This window comes from Salminus brasiliensis, chromosome 8 (assembly GCF_030463535.1).
Source record: "Salminus brasiliensis chromosome 8, fSalBra1.hap2, whole genome shotgun sequence".
NCBI classification, from domain to species: domain Eukaryota; kingdom Metazoa; phylum Chordata; class Actinopteri; order Characiformes; family Bryconidae; genus Salminus; species Salminus brasiliensis.
Window position 1 is genome coordinate 17,835,404 of NC_132885.1, and position 16,986 is coordinate 17,852,389.

General features: G+C 40.8%; 1 protein-coding gene across 2 annotated transcripts in view; it reads left to right on the forward strand.

Moving 5' to 3' along the window:
- The first annotated feature begins 2,249 nt into the window (after positions 1–2,249).
- arhgef49 (Rho guanine nucleotide exchange factor 49) overlaps positions 2,250–16,986 on the forward strand; it is a 44,371-nt gene continuing 29,634 nt past the window's right edge. For both annotated transcript variants that reach the window (XM_072685903.1, XM_072685901.1), the window contains exon 1: positions 2,250–2,470. The gene's annotated coding sequence lies outside the window, so the exon portion shown is untranslated. The remainder of the gene's footprint in view (positions 2,471–16,986) is intronic.

The following is a 16,986-nucleotide window of genomic DNA, read 5'->3' on the forward strand; positions in this document are numbered from 1 at the left end:
TAAAAAAAAAAAGAAATAAACACAATTTGTCATTATTGGCAATACTTAAAATAAGTGTCTGATTTTTTATTTAGATGTCTAAATATTATTATTTAGATGTGTAAATATACAGACTACAAACTGAAAATTTAGTTATTTTCCACACAATTATATTTTTATTAGAGTGTGCTCTTTTTTTGCTTGTTAGTTATTTCACAACTTATGGTTGAGTGTACTTCAGTTTTTCCTTGTGTACTTTGATGTGTAAAAATGCAAAAAAAACCAAAATGCAAAACAATAAGTAAGTGCCTGAAGATATTTTTAAAAGTGCACCAGACGAATAAACATAAAACCATAAAACCTGTAAATGCAACAGATGAATAAAATGTGCGCAGTGGGTAAAAGCCCTGGATCAACCCAGACTCAAATCATAACAGCTGTAGAGAAAAACAAACAGGGAACACCTCACATTGCAGTACACTGATCTTATTAACAGATCTGGACACTGTCACCCCTGACATTTTAGGGTAGCGAGACCTTTTTGGCATATATGAGAACAGTCCATTAACACTCCTCTTACTTTTATTTAAACGGTTCTTAATTTTCAGTCACAGTCCTAAATCTGGAAAACACACTACTGCAGATCACACAAGGGCCCCTAAATTACTGACGAACGTGTTCTATACTGGTTATAGACGGCGAGAAGGTAACCTCAACAAAAGTGCGCTAAACTGGTGTTCTTCCAAGCAAACCATTGAAATCAGTCATTTAAGAGTTTGAACACAAATGCTGTAAGATGTGAATGGTGTGCTGGTTGCATTAAGATGTGCCAGTTTTTGTGCCGTCAGCTTCAAGAGGTGCCTGTTGTTGTGCCGGCTGCTTTAGGAGGTTCCGGGTGATGTGCCAGCTACTATAAGATGTGCCAAATAGTGTGCCGGCTGCTGTAAGATGTGCTGGTTGGTGGGATGGCTGGTTTAGGATGTGTCGGTCGGTGTGCAAGCTGCTGTAAGATGTGATAGTTTGTGTGCTGTGTGCTTTAAGGTGCGCCGGCTGCTGTAAGGTATGCTAGTTTGTGTGCGGTCTTCTTCAAGATGTGCCTGTTGGTGTGCGTGAAGGAAGTCCTGGTTGGTGTGCCAGCTGCTGTACTATGGTCCAAATGGTGTGCCGGCTGCTGTAAGGTGTGCCGGTTGGTGTGACGGCTGGTTCAGGATGTGCCGGTTTGCGCACCAGCTGCTGTAAGATGTGGTAAATGGTGTGCCGACTACTGTAAGATGTGCTAGTTTGTGTGCCGTCTGCTTCAAGACGCGGCTGTTGTTGTGCCGGTTGCTTAAGGAGGTTCCGGGTGGTGTGCCAGCTACTATAAGTTATGCCAAATAGTGTGCCGTGTGCTGTAAGGTGTGCCGGTTGGTGGGACGGCTGGTTTAGGATGTGTCGGTCGGTGTGCCAGCTGCTGTAAGTTATGCCATATAGTGTGCCATGTGCTGTAAGGTGTACCGGTTGGTGTGACGGCTGGTTCAGGATGTGCTGGTTTGCGCACCAACTGCTGTAAGATGTGAATGGTGTGCTGGTTGCATTAAGATGTGCCAGTGTGTGTGCCGTCTGCTTCAAGACGTGGCTGTTGTTGTGCCGGCTGCTTTAGGAGGTTCCGGGTGTTGTGCCAGCTACTACAAGATGTGCCAAATAGTGTACCGGCTGCTAGTTTGTGTGCTGTGTGCTTAAGGTGTGCCGGCTGCTTTAAGATGTGCTAGTTTGTGTGCCGGCTGCTGTAAGGTGTGCCGGTTGGTGGGACGGCTGGTTTAGGATGTGTCGGTCGCTGTGCCAGCTGCTGTAAGATGTGCTAGTTTGTGTGCTGTGTGCTTTAAGATGCGCCGGCTGCTTGAAGATGTGATGATTTGACCAAGTAAGTTACAGTAACAACGAATGCGATAACAAATATATATATATATATATATATATATATATATATATATATATATATATATATATATGTAAAAATTAGAGGTCCCCCTAAAACTGGACCAGTGGCTGCAGTAATCTAGTTTATTGGGCTGGGTATTGTTATATTAATTAGCTTTGTTCTTATTTGATATCACCTAGAAAAGAAGCCCAGCCCAGTGAAGATACTGCAGCTCAGAAAGTTGGAAATGGGCGGGGCAATGTGCCACCGGTATGTCTCCCACTGACCAATCAGCAATAGCCATGTCCGTTTCCACGGGAACGTGAAGAGGAAGGCTGGAGGGAGGTTCTCCTTCAGCCACCGCTGAGGCGAGGCTAACGGCGGCTTCGCGACGGAGCTGGTACCACATGCAGCTGATTCAGGGTGGATTAGCGAAAACACGTTCACTCAGTGTTGTGACCTGGGTGACGTTAACTAGACGTGAGCTCAACGTGAGCTGCGCGTGAGGCGGCGCACGATCCACCGGGCATTCCGGGAGAAGCGGACACGACGCGATGGACTTCGCTTCTCTGAAGCTGAAAGGCAGGGAGTGATGTAAGTGACCAGTGACCACTGTGTGTCTGATGGGTCTCTTATTCTCCTCCTGTTGAAGTGCACTGTGACTTGCAGCATAGCTGTGCAACTGCCATCCATGACCTTCATCCCTGTCCATACACTGCTCTCGTTGTGTGCGTTTGTTTGTGCCTAATGGTGGAACGAAAGGGGTCTTTAAAGGGAACGATTTGGTGTAGAAGTGCACAGAGCCCACCACCATGACAGTGAAAGGGGGAATAGTGAAAGACAAATAGTCCTTTCTGTTCACAAGTTGCTCTTTGACCATGTAAAGGTTTCCAAAGAAACACTGCTCAGCTTGCACATTACTCCAAAAGACCCTTTATTTAACCTACATACTTAATATTTCATAATTTATATAAGCTGCTATTTTCCTCATTGCTGTGATAATTTATTGCATTCAGCCACAAGAGCATTATTGAGGTCTGACACTTATGTTGGATGATTCATTCTGGATCATAAATGCCACTAATATTCCAATGGTGTTCCCCCACCAATGGACCAAATTCCGCTGCTCTACGGCCCAATGGAGGGCTTTAAACCCTTCTAGCCAATGCTTGGCATCGGGCATGGTGACCTCAGGTTTTTCAGAGCAACCCATTCTATAGGCAGGGATTTCCCATGGAGAAACCTTGATTTCACTGATTCGAATGGGGGACCTATAGTATATTTCTCCATATGTAAAACAGAGTGCTGCACAGAGCAGGTTTCACTGTTAGAATGAGGACAGCTTATTATGCACATCATTCCCTATTCAGCAGCATGCCTCAGTTAAAAGGTCTTCAGTGGCCCTTTTATCATCTAGGGCTGGCCTTTTTACAGATTCTTTGGAGAAGAAAAAACTGATGCTGGCTGGGCTCTAAAAGTGTCTGCATTACCTCTTGTGAGTGATAAGGTAGGAACATTCAAGAGAGGACTTGTGCGTGTTTTGTGTGAGTGAGTGTAGCGTGAGGTTACTTTAAATGCCATATACAGGGGTACACACAGTTGAACTAAAGAAACTCTGGTACATGAGGTCAGGAGAAGGGTGCCAGTGAGGTTTTCAGCTAAACAGACATGAAGATCCACAGTTCTTACTTGCAATGATTAATTATTAAGTAATATTAGAAGCTACAACAGTTGGTAATTATATGAATGATCTAAGCAACAGGGAAAAGGGTAAAGGGTGAGAAGCTGTGAGGCTCATTTTCAGAACTTTGTTACATAAGTTTGGGTCACAATATTGTTTGACATGATGATGTTTTAAAAACATTAAATTTGATTTCTTGAGAAGTCAGGTGGAGTTGCTAAGGATAAACTGTGTAATGTTGGTACCTAACATACACTGCAGTCTATGAACACTAAGAAGTGTTACAAATTCTGTGCTTGTTTTAATTAGAAATGAGCAGGAGGTTGACCTTGAGTTCATAAAGATGTAGACAGAGCCCCTCATCTCTGACACACTGATCAAAGGAGTGAAAGAGAAACTAGTTAGCTATGTATATTATTATTAGTATTTCATAATCATCTGGCCTCCTCTGTTATATCCTGATGAAGAAGATGGATCTGTATAGAATGCTAGTCACCTTTAGATATCATCTCCAACCCCAACCTGCCACACTTTATTCAGATAACCAACCACCTCTGATTGCAGGTGTTAGATGGATTATGGATTATGAGGTGTCAGTTAGGGAGGAGCTCTAAGAGCAGTGTTGGTGATCACTGCATAGAATCTCTCAACGTATGACGGAAATGTACACCACCAGACCTGCACTCATTTTGTGTACTTGATAAGTGGAAAAATTCTGGTCATAATTCTCTGGAATTGGGCGGTACAGTATTGGCAGGTTTATGCTAGGATGTCTACTGAACTCAGGTCAGGTGATGTCTCTGTGGGCTTTAAGCAGACAGCACACTAAGCTGAGTCAATAAGCAATAGACTTAATGAGACGTGGTTTAAAAGTCTGCACGGACGCCCAATGAAAATTCGGGTTCCTCAAGCAGTGCTCAGCTGATATACACTTATGAACATTGTAATGGACTCTTTTTAATTTAACTGTAGTTGTTCTCCATTAAACGATTGGATTAGATATGGACTTCAGTCTATTGAGTCTCCATTATATGAGCAGAGGTCATTAGAGGAGTCATTAAGTGATTGCAGCTTATGTCTTTGTCCTCTGATACATAGCCTACTGGACAAGCCAAGGCCAAAGCGCAGTCAATTTTAAGCAATTGCGGCTATATCTTCCACTAAAGACATTAGAAGAGAGGCTAAGCAGTAGATTTTTCAAAGGGCCTCAAGCAGTATCTGGATGACCTTAAAGCTGATGTTAAAGCTACAGGTTTACGTCCTTACATAATTTTTACATCTTTATGGTATTGATTCAGCAATTAATAAAATACCTCTCCACATTTGTGTTTTTGCCCACTGACCTTTAACTACGTACGTCACACACACAGATGATGTAGAAGCTGTTTCAGACAGGCACTGTGTTTACCTATGTAAAAAGAACGCTCAGAATTGTTCTCAGATAAGAGCTCATTTGAATGGACTTGAGTAATATTTGCTCTTCCACCATGGATACATAACCTCAAGAGAATATTTTTGTCACATCCATCTTTGAGTGGCATTTCACTCACAGTAAAGTCTTCTTATTGTAAGTTATTAAGGTCCCCTGGGTTTCTCTTTTTAACAAATCATAAAGCTCCACCCATGAAAGGGAATCAAATTTCAATTTTCCTCTTTTACTGTCTGACTGTAGTCCAATTTTGACAATTTCTGAATGTTCCTTAAATCAAATAGCAATTTGCTTACTGTTTGTCAAACACACCACATCAACCGATCAGGTCCCCATTTCTCTAAAGCATCCTAGTGTTACAGTCATCCTAACTGGTAGAGAGTGTTCAGTGTTTCGTTCGCTCAGCCTTGTAAGGATCGTCTTAGTGCCCAGATGCTTTTGAAAAACACAGCCCAGTTGATGTTCAGTGGGACTTTTTGACTTTCTGCTACTCCCCATTTGGTTAGAAATGTGCAACTAAGGCCTGTATAGCTGACCAACTTGCTTACAAATTGAGTGGACTCCTCTTTTTGTGGTCTATTGCCTGTCAGCTGGCTATAGCTACAACATAGCTACAGCTTGGCTCATTTTGTAAGCAAACACAAGGTAAATAGACACCAGGAGTTTGATTGCATTTACATTACATTTACATTTATGGCATTTAGCAGAAAAAAGCCCCAAATGTATGATTGATTTCTTAAAGGCCCAGTCATTTCAGCAAGGGTGTGTTTTAACCTAAGACCTTCTTCTCCTTCCCCAACCAGTTTGCTCTGATAGGGTGCAGCCAGAAAGTATAAAAAAAGTAATAGAACTGACATTAGGATGTCTTGTGACTTGCAGTTGAGCAACTATCCGATTAGAACATGTAAGTCTCTGACTCTTAGCATTGCACTGTACTCTGACTTTCTTGACGTCTTGGCAGCTGTCTTTCCATTTACAACAAAAACGACCACCTGTCTGCCTAACAGTCTCCATTGTTTCCGTTTAAAAATAGCCGTTGCAGACACCAGGTGATAAATGACTCATAACTGTAGCCCTGACGAAAAGCACAATCAACTAAAGGCCACCACACAAGTGGTAGGGCTGGGGTTCAGGGCCTACAGAAATGATTACTCATTGCCAGCAATGTAATCGACCTCTATTCAACTTGGCCTCTCATATTAACTTCATTGTATTTGATCTGTGACAGTTAAGCAGTTCTGTTCAGCTTTAGATAAGTAGATAGGTAATGCTTTCTGTTCTTTCCTGACATACACTGTATGGACAAAAGTATTGGACATAAGACACCTGCTTATTCATTGTTTCTTACAATATCAAGGTTATTGTTGGAGTAACTGTCTCTACTGTCCAGGCAATATTTTTATGTAGATGCTGGAGCATTGGAGCACTGAGGATTTAATTATACCCCTCTCGCCCTTGCCTGCCATTAAGCATGGGGCCAATAAATGTATGTTTAAGTGCTCCAGAGAGTCCTATTCTATTGGCAGTACTTCTGTACAGGGGACATGTGTGTGTGTGTATGCATTTGCACACAGTGCAACTTAAAGTAGCTGAATGCATTCCTTAGAAAGGGTGTCCACAAACTTTTGGACGTATAGTGTTTGTATTGATCACAGTGTCCTGAACACTTTCTGTCAAGTTTAACAGTGGCATTTTACTCAGTTGATTTTTCATGGAACAGACGTGTTTTCCTGACCTGCTTCATGAAGGCAAACCCAGATAGAAAAACGAATGCAGCTCTGAGGCTGCAGGCTGTACAGTCTCTTAATAAAATGCTAATACCAGCACTTACAGTCCACTTTCCGTCAACCAGACGGAGCCTTCTGGGAAAAAGCTCTGGATAGAACTGAGTGCTAGAGTCAGCTTATTCATGCTGTTGAAATGGATCAGTTTCTTCTGCCTGCTGCATGCCATGTAAAATCTCACGTCACTGAGTTACTGTGCTCTTATGAATGTAAGAAACAGCCTGTAATTGACACTTTACATGTTTGTATCGCATGAATGTGTATTGAGATTTCAGGACTTCAGCACTTTCATAGTGACACTCTAGGATGTATTGGTGATGTATGTCGGCGCAGTCACGCAAAGATCCAGTGTCCAAAATGCCAACTTTACATTGGAGGTCTATTGGTCCGTTCATCATGAACATTTGACACATTTGGTGGGGCAGTGGTGGCTCAGTGGTTGGAGCACCGGGCTATTGATGACAGGGTTGTAGGTTTGATACTTAGGCTTGGTAAAGCTGTCACTGTTGAGCCCTTGAGTTACAGCCTTAACCCTCTCTGCTCCCCGGATGCTGCATGTGTGCTCACTGTCCACTGTGTGTGTTTGCTCACTAGTGTGTATATGTGTGTTCACTGCATGGCTGGGATAAAGTCGGAGGCCAAATTCCATCTGTGTCTGACACAAATGGTGAATATGGTTGTCTTGTCTTATCACAGTGTAAAGAACAACTGCCAGATTCACATTATATACAGAGACAGAAGGTTTTTGCATGACAGCACCGATTAAAAAAAGGCAAAGAGGGGGGGTCTGTGCTGCGGTGTTTGTCTAGTATACATCTGGTACACACTGGTTTGCTGACTAGCTTCACTATCAGGGTCTGCATTGTGTCGCTAGTAACAAAGATTAGATGCTATGTAAATTAAACCCATTAAAGCCTTGCAGTTGAATGTATTAGCATATTTCCAAACAAAGAGAGTCACAGAGCCTGTCTTAAACAATGCTTTAGTGTGTCGGAAATGATAGCGGTAATCGTGCGACTACTGTAGTTGTTGAATACGGCTCTACAAACATCAGAAGGAGCAGGTCACATAAAGTTCTTTGCTCTATTTGGAGGCTCAGAAAGAGAAAATATATAAAGATATTGTCTTGGAGACTAACTATCAGGACATCTCTCCCTCTGTCTGTCTGTCTCTGTCTCTCCTTAGTGTGTTTGTGGGGATACTTAGCCATGATTGATAGGGGTATAAGGTAAGAGCAGTGAGGTGGATGCCTGTTGGAGCGTAGGGTGACCCTCCAGACACAGCTGTTCCAGACTATACAGCCCGCTCATTTCACAGAGACCACTGACCATGAACTCCCAGCGGCTCCCCTGCATAATTAGCTCATGTCCTTTATTTCAGCAAGGGTAGACTAAATGGTTTGGGCCTGATCTTTGTGTACTAGGGCTGTCAAAGCTAATGTGTTAATAATACATGAACACAATGAATTATAAATGGCACTAATTTCCTTAGTTGAACCCTTCAGATCATTCGTAGTGGTGTGGGCTCATGCATAGTTGCTCACACGCTGTATGTTTTTTATGATTGATTCTGCGACAGGAGCTCTGTAGTACAAATACAGCCTTTTAATGGCTTTGCTGGACAGGGCTTGTGAGAGACTTACGAACGAACAATGGCAACATGGAAGGCTCCAGTACCGCTCGAGACCCTCCACTTAACAAAAAATACAACATTTGTTTCAGGAAACAGGACATATGCAACTGATCAAAATTAACCACAAAAATTAACAAGTGTATCATGGGACCTGATGCTTAATGACCCCAAGCTTCCTAAGTGGCTAAAATACTGTCTTGTAAGTCTGACATGTTTTTATTATACTGATGTAGTTGTTTTATTTCTTCTCTTAAAATGACACTTTGAATTTTATTAACACAGTCTTATAAACAGTAATCAGACGATATATAATAATATATAATAATATATATAGACAATATATAAGCATCATATTTAAGTCACATTGTTTGTTACATCTCAGGTCGATTAAGTTCTACAATAGCTTTAGACTGGTTCACTAGCCCTGGATAGGCCATAACTGGCTTCCATGCTAGTTAGAGATACTCCGTTTCACATTTAAGCTCTCACACCTGCAGCCAGCTTTTACAGAACAGATACGCTCCCACTCCCTCCATTTAGCACACTCTCATGAAATTTCACAAAACATAGGAAACACGACCTTTTGCATGCAGTGCCGTTATTCGAACATTGTGTAGAAAAAGGGATATAAATATATAAAAGTAAAATTCCCTTAGGAATAATCCACACCAGTGCGAGCAGTATAGCACTGCTGAGGTCTCCTAGAATGCTCAGCTTATTTATTCAGTTCTTTTATCTACACCACTCCCTTACAGGCAATTAATATATTAACCAGACATGAGATGCTCAACACTCCCTGTGTTTGTCCCAGGGCTCAGTGGATAATATGTGTGCTGCCAGATCCCTGTCAGGTTACATCTGCTCCTCCAGTGTGTAAAATAGCTCTCCAGTGAGGGTCATTGAGAATTCAGGTCAGAGCCGTACTGAGAACCACACTTACTGCCTTTTGTAAGTGGCGGATAATCCTTAATGGAGCTGAATCGGCAGGTGGGGGTGGTCCTCTTGTGTTTAGGCAAAAGGGTTTGTCCGTTGGTTACTCCCAAAGAGAAGAGCCGGCCTCTGTACTCGGCTCCATTGCCCTAATCATGTTCCTGAGCTCCAGTGTATGTGATTATATCAGGGTTATTCAGGAAACTGTTGGATGCTGATTAATCGAGCAGTCTGGATGCAGGTCTCTCGTTCAGCTCTCCAGAGGCCTGGTGCAGCTTCCGTGGAATAGGAAATAGCCACGCAGAGCATTTTACGGTTTCTGCTGGGCTCTTTTACCAAATACAGCAGTCAGGGAGCCTGAGTAAATGACTGAGCGTCCACATTCATTGACATCGGATAGGCACAGGCTACAAGCCTTTTGTTCTTCTTCACTTTATTGTTTTTTTCACATCATAAAAGGGAATCCCCTGTGAAAAATTGTTTACATAATGTTTATGCCAGAAAAGCTGAGAGAAATGGAAACTACTTTCACTTGAAGACAAAAAGGCACCAGACCTGCATGGGTATATGTACCTTTAGTTAGGGGATATTAATATTATTCATATAGTTTATCAGACTGGATTATATTATATTAGATTAGATTGATTATATTTCTTTATGTTTTTTTGTGGATTTTCAGTATTTTAGGATTCTGCTAATATAACAATGACATCTCCTTGGAAAATGTGGTTTATACACTGTATGGACAAAAGTATTGGGACACCTGCTCATTCATTGTTTCTTCCAAAAACGAGGATATTAAAAAAAAAGAGTTTAACCTGATTTCGTTGCAGTAACTGTCTCTACTGTCCAGGGAAGGCTGCCTTTCTATTAGATTTTGGAGCATTGCTGTGAGGACTTGATTGCATTTAGAAATAAGAGTGTTAGTGAGGTCAGGATGTTGGATGATCACAACAGTACCTCATGCCCAACTCCCAACTCCCATCATTCCAGAGAACACAGTTCCACTGCTTCACAGCTCAATGCTGGGGGGCTGTTTACCCCGGTAGCCCACATCAGGCATGGTGCCAATAGGTTATCTGCTCCTAGAGAGTCCTATTCTGTTAATAATACTTCTCTACAGGGACTAGACAAGCTGTGTGTGTGTACGTGTGCATTTGCACATCTGTGTCCGCAATGGGTGCAACTTAAAGAAGTTGAATGGTTTCATTAGGATGGGTGTCCCCAAACATTTGGACAGTGTGTCTCAACAATGCCATTTCCTTCTACAAGCCGTCTTAAAAACCTAAAAAAACACCATAAAGCTTATCTAAATAGGAAGTGCCCGCAGTGCTGATCATATGCTCCCCGCTGCCTGTTGCCTTCCTTCATCTGCATAGCCCATGGCGCCCAGCTCCTAATGCACTTAATATTCTGCATCAAAATATTCCTGCTGCTTGGTATGCTCTGAAAGAACGTATTAAGTCCCACCTTTGTTGTGTAAATACTGGTTCCTCAGAAGCAGCTCACTCACCCTCCTGTTTCCATAAAGATGACTTTGTCTGAATGCTGATGAATGGCATATTTTACTTTACTGCCCACAGATGTCAGATGTAAGAACATCTCAGACCAAACATGGACACCTTCCTGTGCCACTCTTCCGTTGAGTGTGGGCGATGAAAAATAGCCTACTTCTATTGCACTTGAGGTGAAGCAGTGGAGACCAGTATACACCACCAATATTGGCAGTGCATCTGAGGAGCTTGACCACCGAATGCTGTGATCTAAGTGAGGACGTATAACAGTATCTAAGTCTGCTGTCACATTAAGCTGGTTAATATTTGTGCTGTATATTATAGTGATTTAAGTGTTACAGTATTTTTGCTTTTGTAGCAATTCCAACGAAAGTGATGGTTGTGGAAATGTTACAGCTGCTTCACCTGCAAAGCAAAACAGCAAATATTAACATGAAAAAATGAATGACTCAGCATGGCAATTAGCATGATCTCTATGGTGTATCATTGTTTTCCCTAAAATGTCAGAAAATGTTGGGGAGGGCAGTATGAGAATATTTGTTGTTATGAGAAAATATACCCTAATACATCACAATTTGCTTTTATATGTGTGCTGCGAAGGTGTACTTTAGCCTGACTAGCTCCCACAGTGAGTGTTGGTTATATGGTATACATACTCAAATATCTCCACATACCAAATTTCCATTGGGTCAAAGGTCTATAGGGGACAAGTGATATTAATCCAATGATATGAGTCTACAAAGTACAAAACAAAGCTGATGACCAAAGTATGGTCTTTAAAAGTCCAAAAAAGTATTTGGACTCCTGCTCATTCACAGTTTCTTCTAAAATCAAGAGTATTTAAAAAAAGAGGTTTTCCTGCTTGTTGAAGTAACTGTCTCTGCTGTCCATTGCTGTCAGGATTTCAAGAGCACCTCCCCACGTCACCCCTAGCTCCCCAACTCATCCCAAAAGTTGGAGGCTTTATACCCCTTTAGCCCCTGCCTGGCGTAAGTCATGGTGTGTGCATTGCACATCTGTGTCAGCAATAGGTACAACTAAAAGTAGCTGAATGCATTCAGTAGAAATTAGATTAAAAGGGTTATTTACAAAAACTAGAGCATTTGGAAGACAGAGTTTAATTGTGGGACAGAGTCTGGTTCATGGACCCTTACACTGTGCAGTGATGTTCTTGACTGGGGAATTGAACCCCAATCTGCCTCAGAGAGGATAGTATATACATTTGAATTTTGTAACTTACACATAATCAGTAAAAATACATACAATATAAAAGGTACTGTAATCCTACAAAAGCAGCCCTTAGAAAGAATTTTGAGCAATATTGGTCCAATTGCTGTCAAAATTCAGATTTGATATTGTTTTGGGAGTACTAAAAGTTGCTGATTGCTTTACACCTGATAAAATGTAAAGACGATGTAATAAGAATCTCTGTGTCCTGAGGCAGTGTACAAACAGACAAAGCCTTTGAGAGCCAGCATCTAACTGTGGGAATGTGGTTTATACCGCCGTTATATAAACACTGACATAAGTCTGGCTTTCTCATCGATGAACTAATCAAACTTTCCATGCCGCTGTTGACCTACCATAACTGGGTCATTGGGTTCCGTTGGTAAATGTGCTGGTGTGAAGTGGGAATGTTTGCTCAGTACGAGGTAGTGTTATCCTTCTGTATCTGTGTAGTGTGAGCGAATGTTTAGATGAACGTCCTGTGAAAGATGTGCAGTATAGATCTTGAGATAAAGCACTTTCAGTAAGTAGCTGCCATTTTAGAGTCATGCCTTTATATTATGACACAAACCAGTGACGGTAAATTTAATTATGTTACTTAACCCCTCAACGCAGCAAGTCTTATTACACACTAAGGTGTATTGCTCAGTAACTACAGTGACTTCTGTGTAAACTGGTGGGGCTATTCTTTGCAATAGAAGTTTGTAATAACACTTTCGGCCTGCCAGCAGTCCATAGGCGTCTTAAGGGGGCAAGTTTGTATTTTTTCTAAGGTGACTTCAGCCTGAATAAAATAAAGTCAAGTCAAGTCAGATTTATTTGTATAGCACTTTTTACAACTGTTGTCATCACAAAGCAGCTTTACATAATTAGTAATTAATAAAAGACAGAGACAAAGAAGATATAACATAGGACATGAAGGATCAAAGACCCCTAGTAAGCAAGCCAACGGCGACAGTGGTAAGGAAAAACTCCCTCAGAGCTGGAGGAAGAAACCTTGGGAGGAACCAAGACTCACAAGGGGGACCCATCCTCCTCTGGTCAGAACTATGCTTCTTATAAACGGCTTAATATACTTAATATACTTATACTTAATAAACAGCTTAATATACTTAAAAAAATTGTTTTTTAGTGAAGCTAAATAATGTAATGCACATTTAGAAACCTACTTGTGTTTATAGTGTTTTTCATTGGACAGACTTTAAAGCCTTTTGGAAAAAACCCTTCAATTATTATAATGTAATAACAATAATGTAATACTTGTGGTATTTGTAGTATTCTACACCACAACTTAAATACATGATTCTTACCAATAGCAAAACTTGAACCAGCATTAGGCATGATTTGGTGTTTCCCCTACAGTTGGGAAGCGTAATTTGTGCTTGGAGCCACCACAGAAGGACACACTTTAAGCCGCAATCTCACCAGGTTTTGTCCGCGAATTTCCACACGTGAACCTCAAAACAGGAGATTTCAAAAAAGATATTTTTGTGAGGTTTCTATATTACTACATAAACAAGAGGCAGGATTGTACAGTCAGTAAAGTGGCATTAGGCACAAGTAATTATCTTTTCTTTTAGGGTTTTTAGTGGTTGCAGTAGTGCGTTAGATGGTTTGTGAAACTGCTGAACCAAAATGGAAGACTGTTTAAACAGCTACTTTCTAGCCCCGCTCGCAGCCATGTCCATTTCGCAAGGTGATGCAATATGCAAAACCCAATGTGACTGTTTAAACATGCATTTCTGGACAAGCTGAGAAATGCAGAACTGTCATTGAAACTAAGAATCATGAGGGCTGATGCAGTAGAATAATATTGCAAGATTTTACATGAATGTAATGCTGTGGTAAAGCCCTGTCCTGTGCATTGTGCAGTTCTCACAAGGGTCGTCCTGCCTGCTTAACCAAAGTTGCACAGTGCAGTTTCTGGTGCACTGAGGCCGGAGTAGCAACGATAGCAGTGCTATTGTCTGTCATTTAGGTCAGGGGAGCATCACAATAATTCTGAAGTTGTTATTTTAAAGTAGATATGCTACATAGTGCTGCTTTAAACAGTAAAAGTACAAGGAATACAGAAGGGAAAGTCACCTTTTAACCTGAAACACAACTACATGAAAGCTAGCACTTTTTTTCCTGACACAAATGACTAAATCCCTAACTGTGACTACTGTGACTCAGTGAAAGTGGCTGAGCTGAGGAATTTGGGACAGTTCCCATGCTGCTTCACAGATTCTACACTGCACAGGAGCTAATGTGTTTGTGTACCTTCCTCCACCCCATGCAAACAAGCTGTACCCATAAACTAAAAGCGTATGTTGTGTCGTGACGGCACATTCTGTGCTGCCACCTTCATAAGTGTTCACAACCTTCTATGTCACTGCTAGGGTCCCAGCAAGTGATGTATGTGTGTCATCTTCTCTTTATTTGTGTCAGTGTGGCCTTTGTGCATTATGCCCATATCACAATCGATTGTCCCCCATCCAGACTCTCATTAATGGACAACATTGTGTCCCAGTGACATTTATGATTGACATGATTGCCAGCTGAGTAAATAGTACAGATTCCTTTTTTCCAGCACATGCTACTGTTATTCATTTTTACAACATCCTGTATGTAGGTAGACCCCCCCCTCCCCCCAATCTATCCTCATACTAGGCTGACTGTTCGGTGTAGGCACTGACAAACAATGCATTGTTCCCTCTAAGGGAATAGCACTAGTTGCCATTGTTTAGCTTTTTGAATGATGTAGAATGTGACAGAGATGGACAGTGTAGTACAATAGGTGCTAATTAAGAATAAATGTGCTAATTTGTATTCATTGCTGTCCTGTTGGTGACAAACGTGGAAAATAGTTTTCGGGTTATTATTTAGTGTAGTCTCATGTGGTGGCTTTAAATTAGCTGTATTTCTATTAGCTTTATAGTCTCTCTACTATCATTTGATAGTAAAAGTTGCATTCTTCAGTGTTGCTGCCATCACACACTGATCCATACGCAATTCTAAATATAGACCATGTGCCAAAAAAAGAACGGAGGGACAATCCGTCACTGAAACAGTATTTTTTTTTTTTAATTTATAACACATAGGCAATGTGTCTGTGATCGCTGTGTGGGGCTGTGTATAAATTATTTAGCTGTGGTAGAGCCCTCATAAATTAGGAATGGTCGAAGCTCTAGGCGGAGTGATGGCAGTGGCTCTGTGGCTGTGCTGCTTTTCTCAGAGCAGGGACCACATGTGTGGTGCTCCCTAATGGGCCGACTCAGCCCTGGGGCCATCAATTCCTCATCTTTTATCACCTAGCCTCACAGCTCCAATATGATCGGCTGCGGTATAAAGACCTGGTGATAGATCTGCAGCATCTGCTGAATCTCTGTTAAATACAGATCATTTCAGTACGTCGCATTAACCAACAACGCAGGCCTGCTGGAACTTCACAAAAGCATCACTACAGTGAAATTCAGGGCCTTGCTTGTAACCTGTCAAACCAGGTCGTATTTCATATTTTGTTCTTCACAGTGCTTTCGTACAAACCGCCTTCATAAATCTGCCACAGCCGAAAAATGATGGGGCCTCTTTGTGCATTTTTTCCATGATGGATGATGTATTTAGAAATGGACAATAAAGTGTGTCAAACTGGAAGGTCTGGACAGAACTGTGGGAGCAGAAAACAAACCGTGGTGCATGTTTTGAAAATACATGTGCTGAGAAACACAAAAGCAATATATATTACATAGGGCATTTTTTAACCATTTTAAGTAATTTGGTGAAAAAAAAGATAAACAAATGTGTCTTTAGAAGACTAAGTATTGTAAAATACACTATGTGTCAAAAATTAATGTCAATAGGAAAGTCATTAACTAGGTCATTACGTTCTGTTTCTTAGTATAAAAGAGATCATTAGGATAATTTTAAGGAAATGTATCCAACATTTTATAAAACACCTCTATAGTTCCTTTCATCTTCTTATCCATTTCTCCCTGGGTCCAGAGCCTACCTGGAATCATTCAGTGCTAAGCAGATGTACCTCCTGTACCAGAAACATTTTTACATGATAATTTTGTTTTATAACATTGTTTGTATACAATGCAGAGCAAAACCTGACAAAATAATTTGTTAATAAAAAAATTAAAAAAACCAATAATGGTCAACCTCCACACCAGAGCAAGGAAACTTCAAAGAAATATAAATGTAAATGTAAATAGCAAAATTACACAAAAACTGGTTTTGCAATATAAACGAAACAGAGACAGATTAGACTGATTTAGGAAATCATTAAGGAAGATGACAGTGTAGGTCCAAGGCTGTTTTTGTTACTGTACCCTGACGTCTGATATAATACACAATATATTGTTCCAGCATAGTCATCGCAATGTGGGCATGCGCAATAGTCACATCTCAGGATGTGCAAAGTCAAAAAAGTCAATTTTAATAAAATGTTACTACTTAATTGCTGCTTGATACAAAAAGAAATATTCCCACTGTTCTCATGTTCCCTGACATATCGACCAGAGGCAGATGATATTTGTCCAATATTGTTTATTTCACTCCAGTCTTTGATAAACAGAGTGCATCATTAATATTGTGGCATATTGGATCATTGACTTCTGGTGAAAATTCCTGTATTTGTAGTATCACAACTATTGTAATGTCAGTTATTTCTTATACATAAACAGTGTTTACATCCAAATGCAAGCTCTTTTATTTGAAAACAAGTGAGAAAAGTAGATTTTCTCTGATATGGTCCCTTGATGTGAGCTAATTAATTTCCCATTAATTATTTCTAATTCTAATTCCAATTTTTCATTTCTTGGAATAACAAAGTGGCCATCAAGTAATTGTTACAGATGTGTAATAGAACTTGCTTTGCGTGCTTTAATGAATCACGTTCTTGCTATCTTATGCTATCTTAATTACAG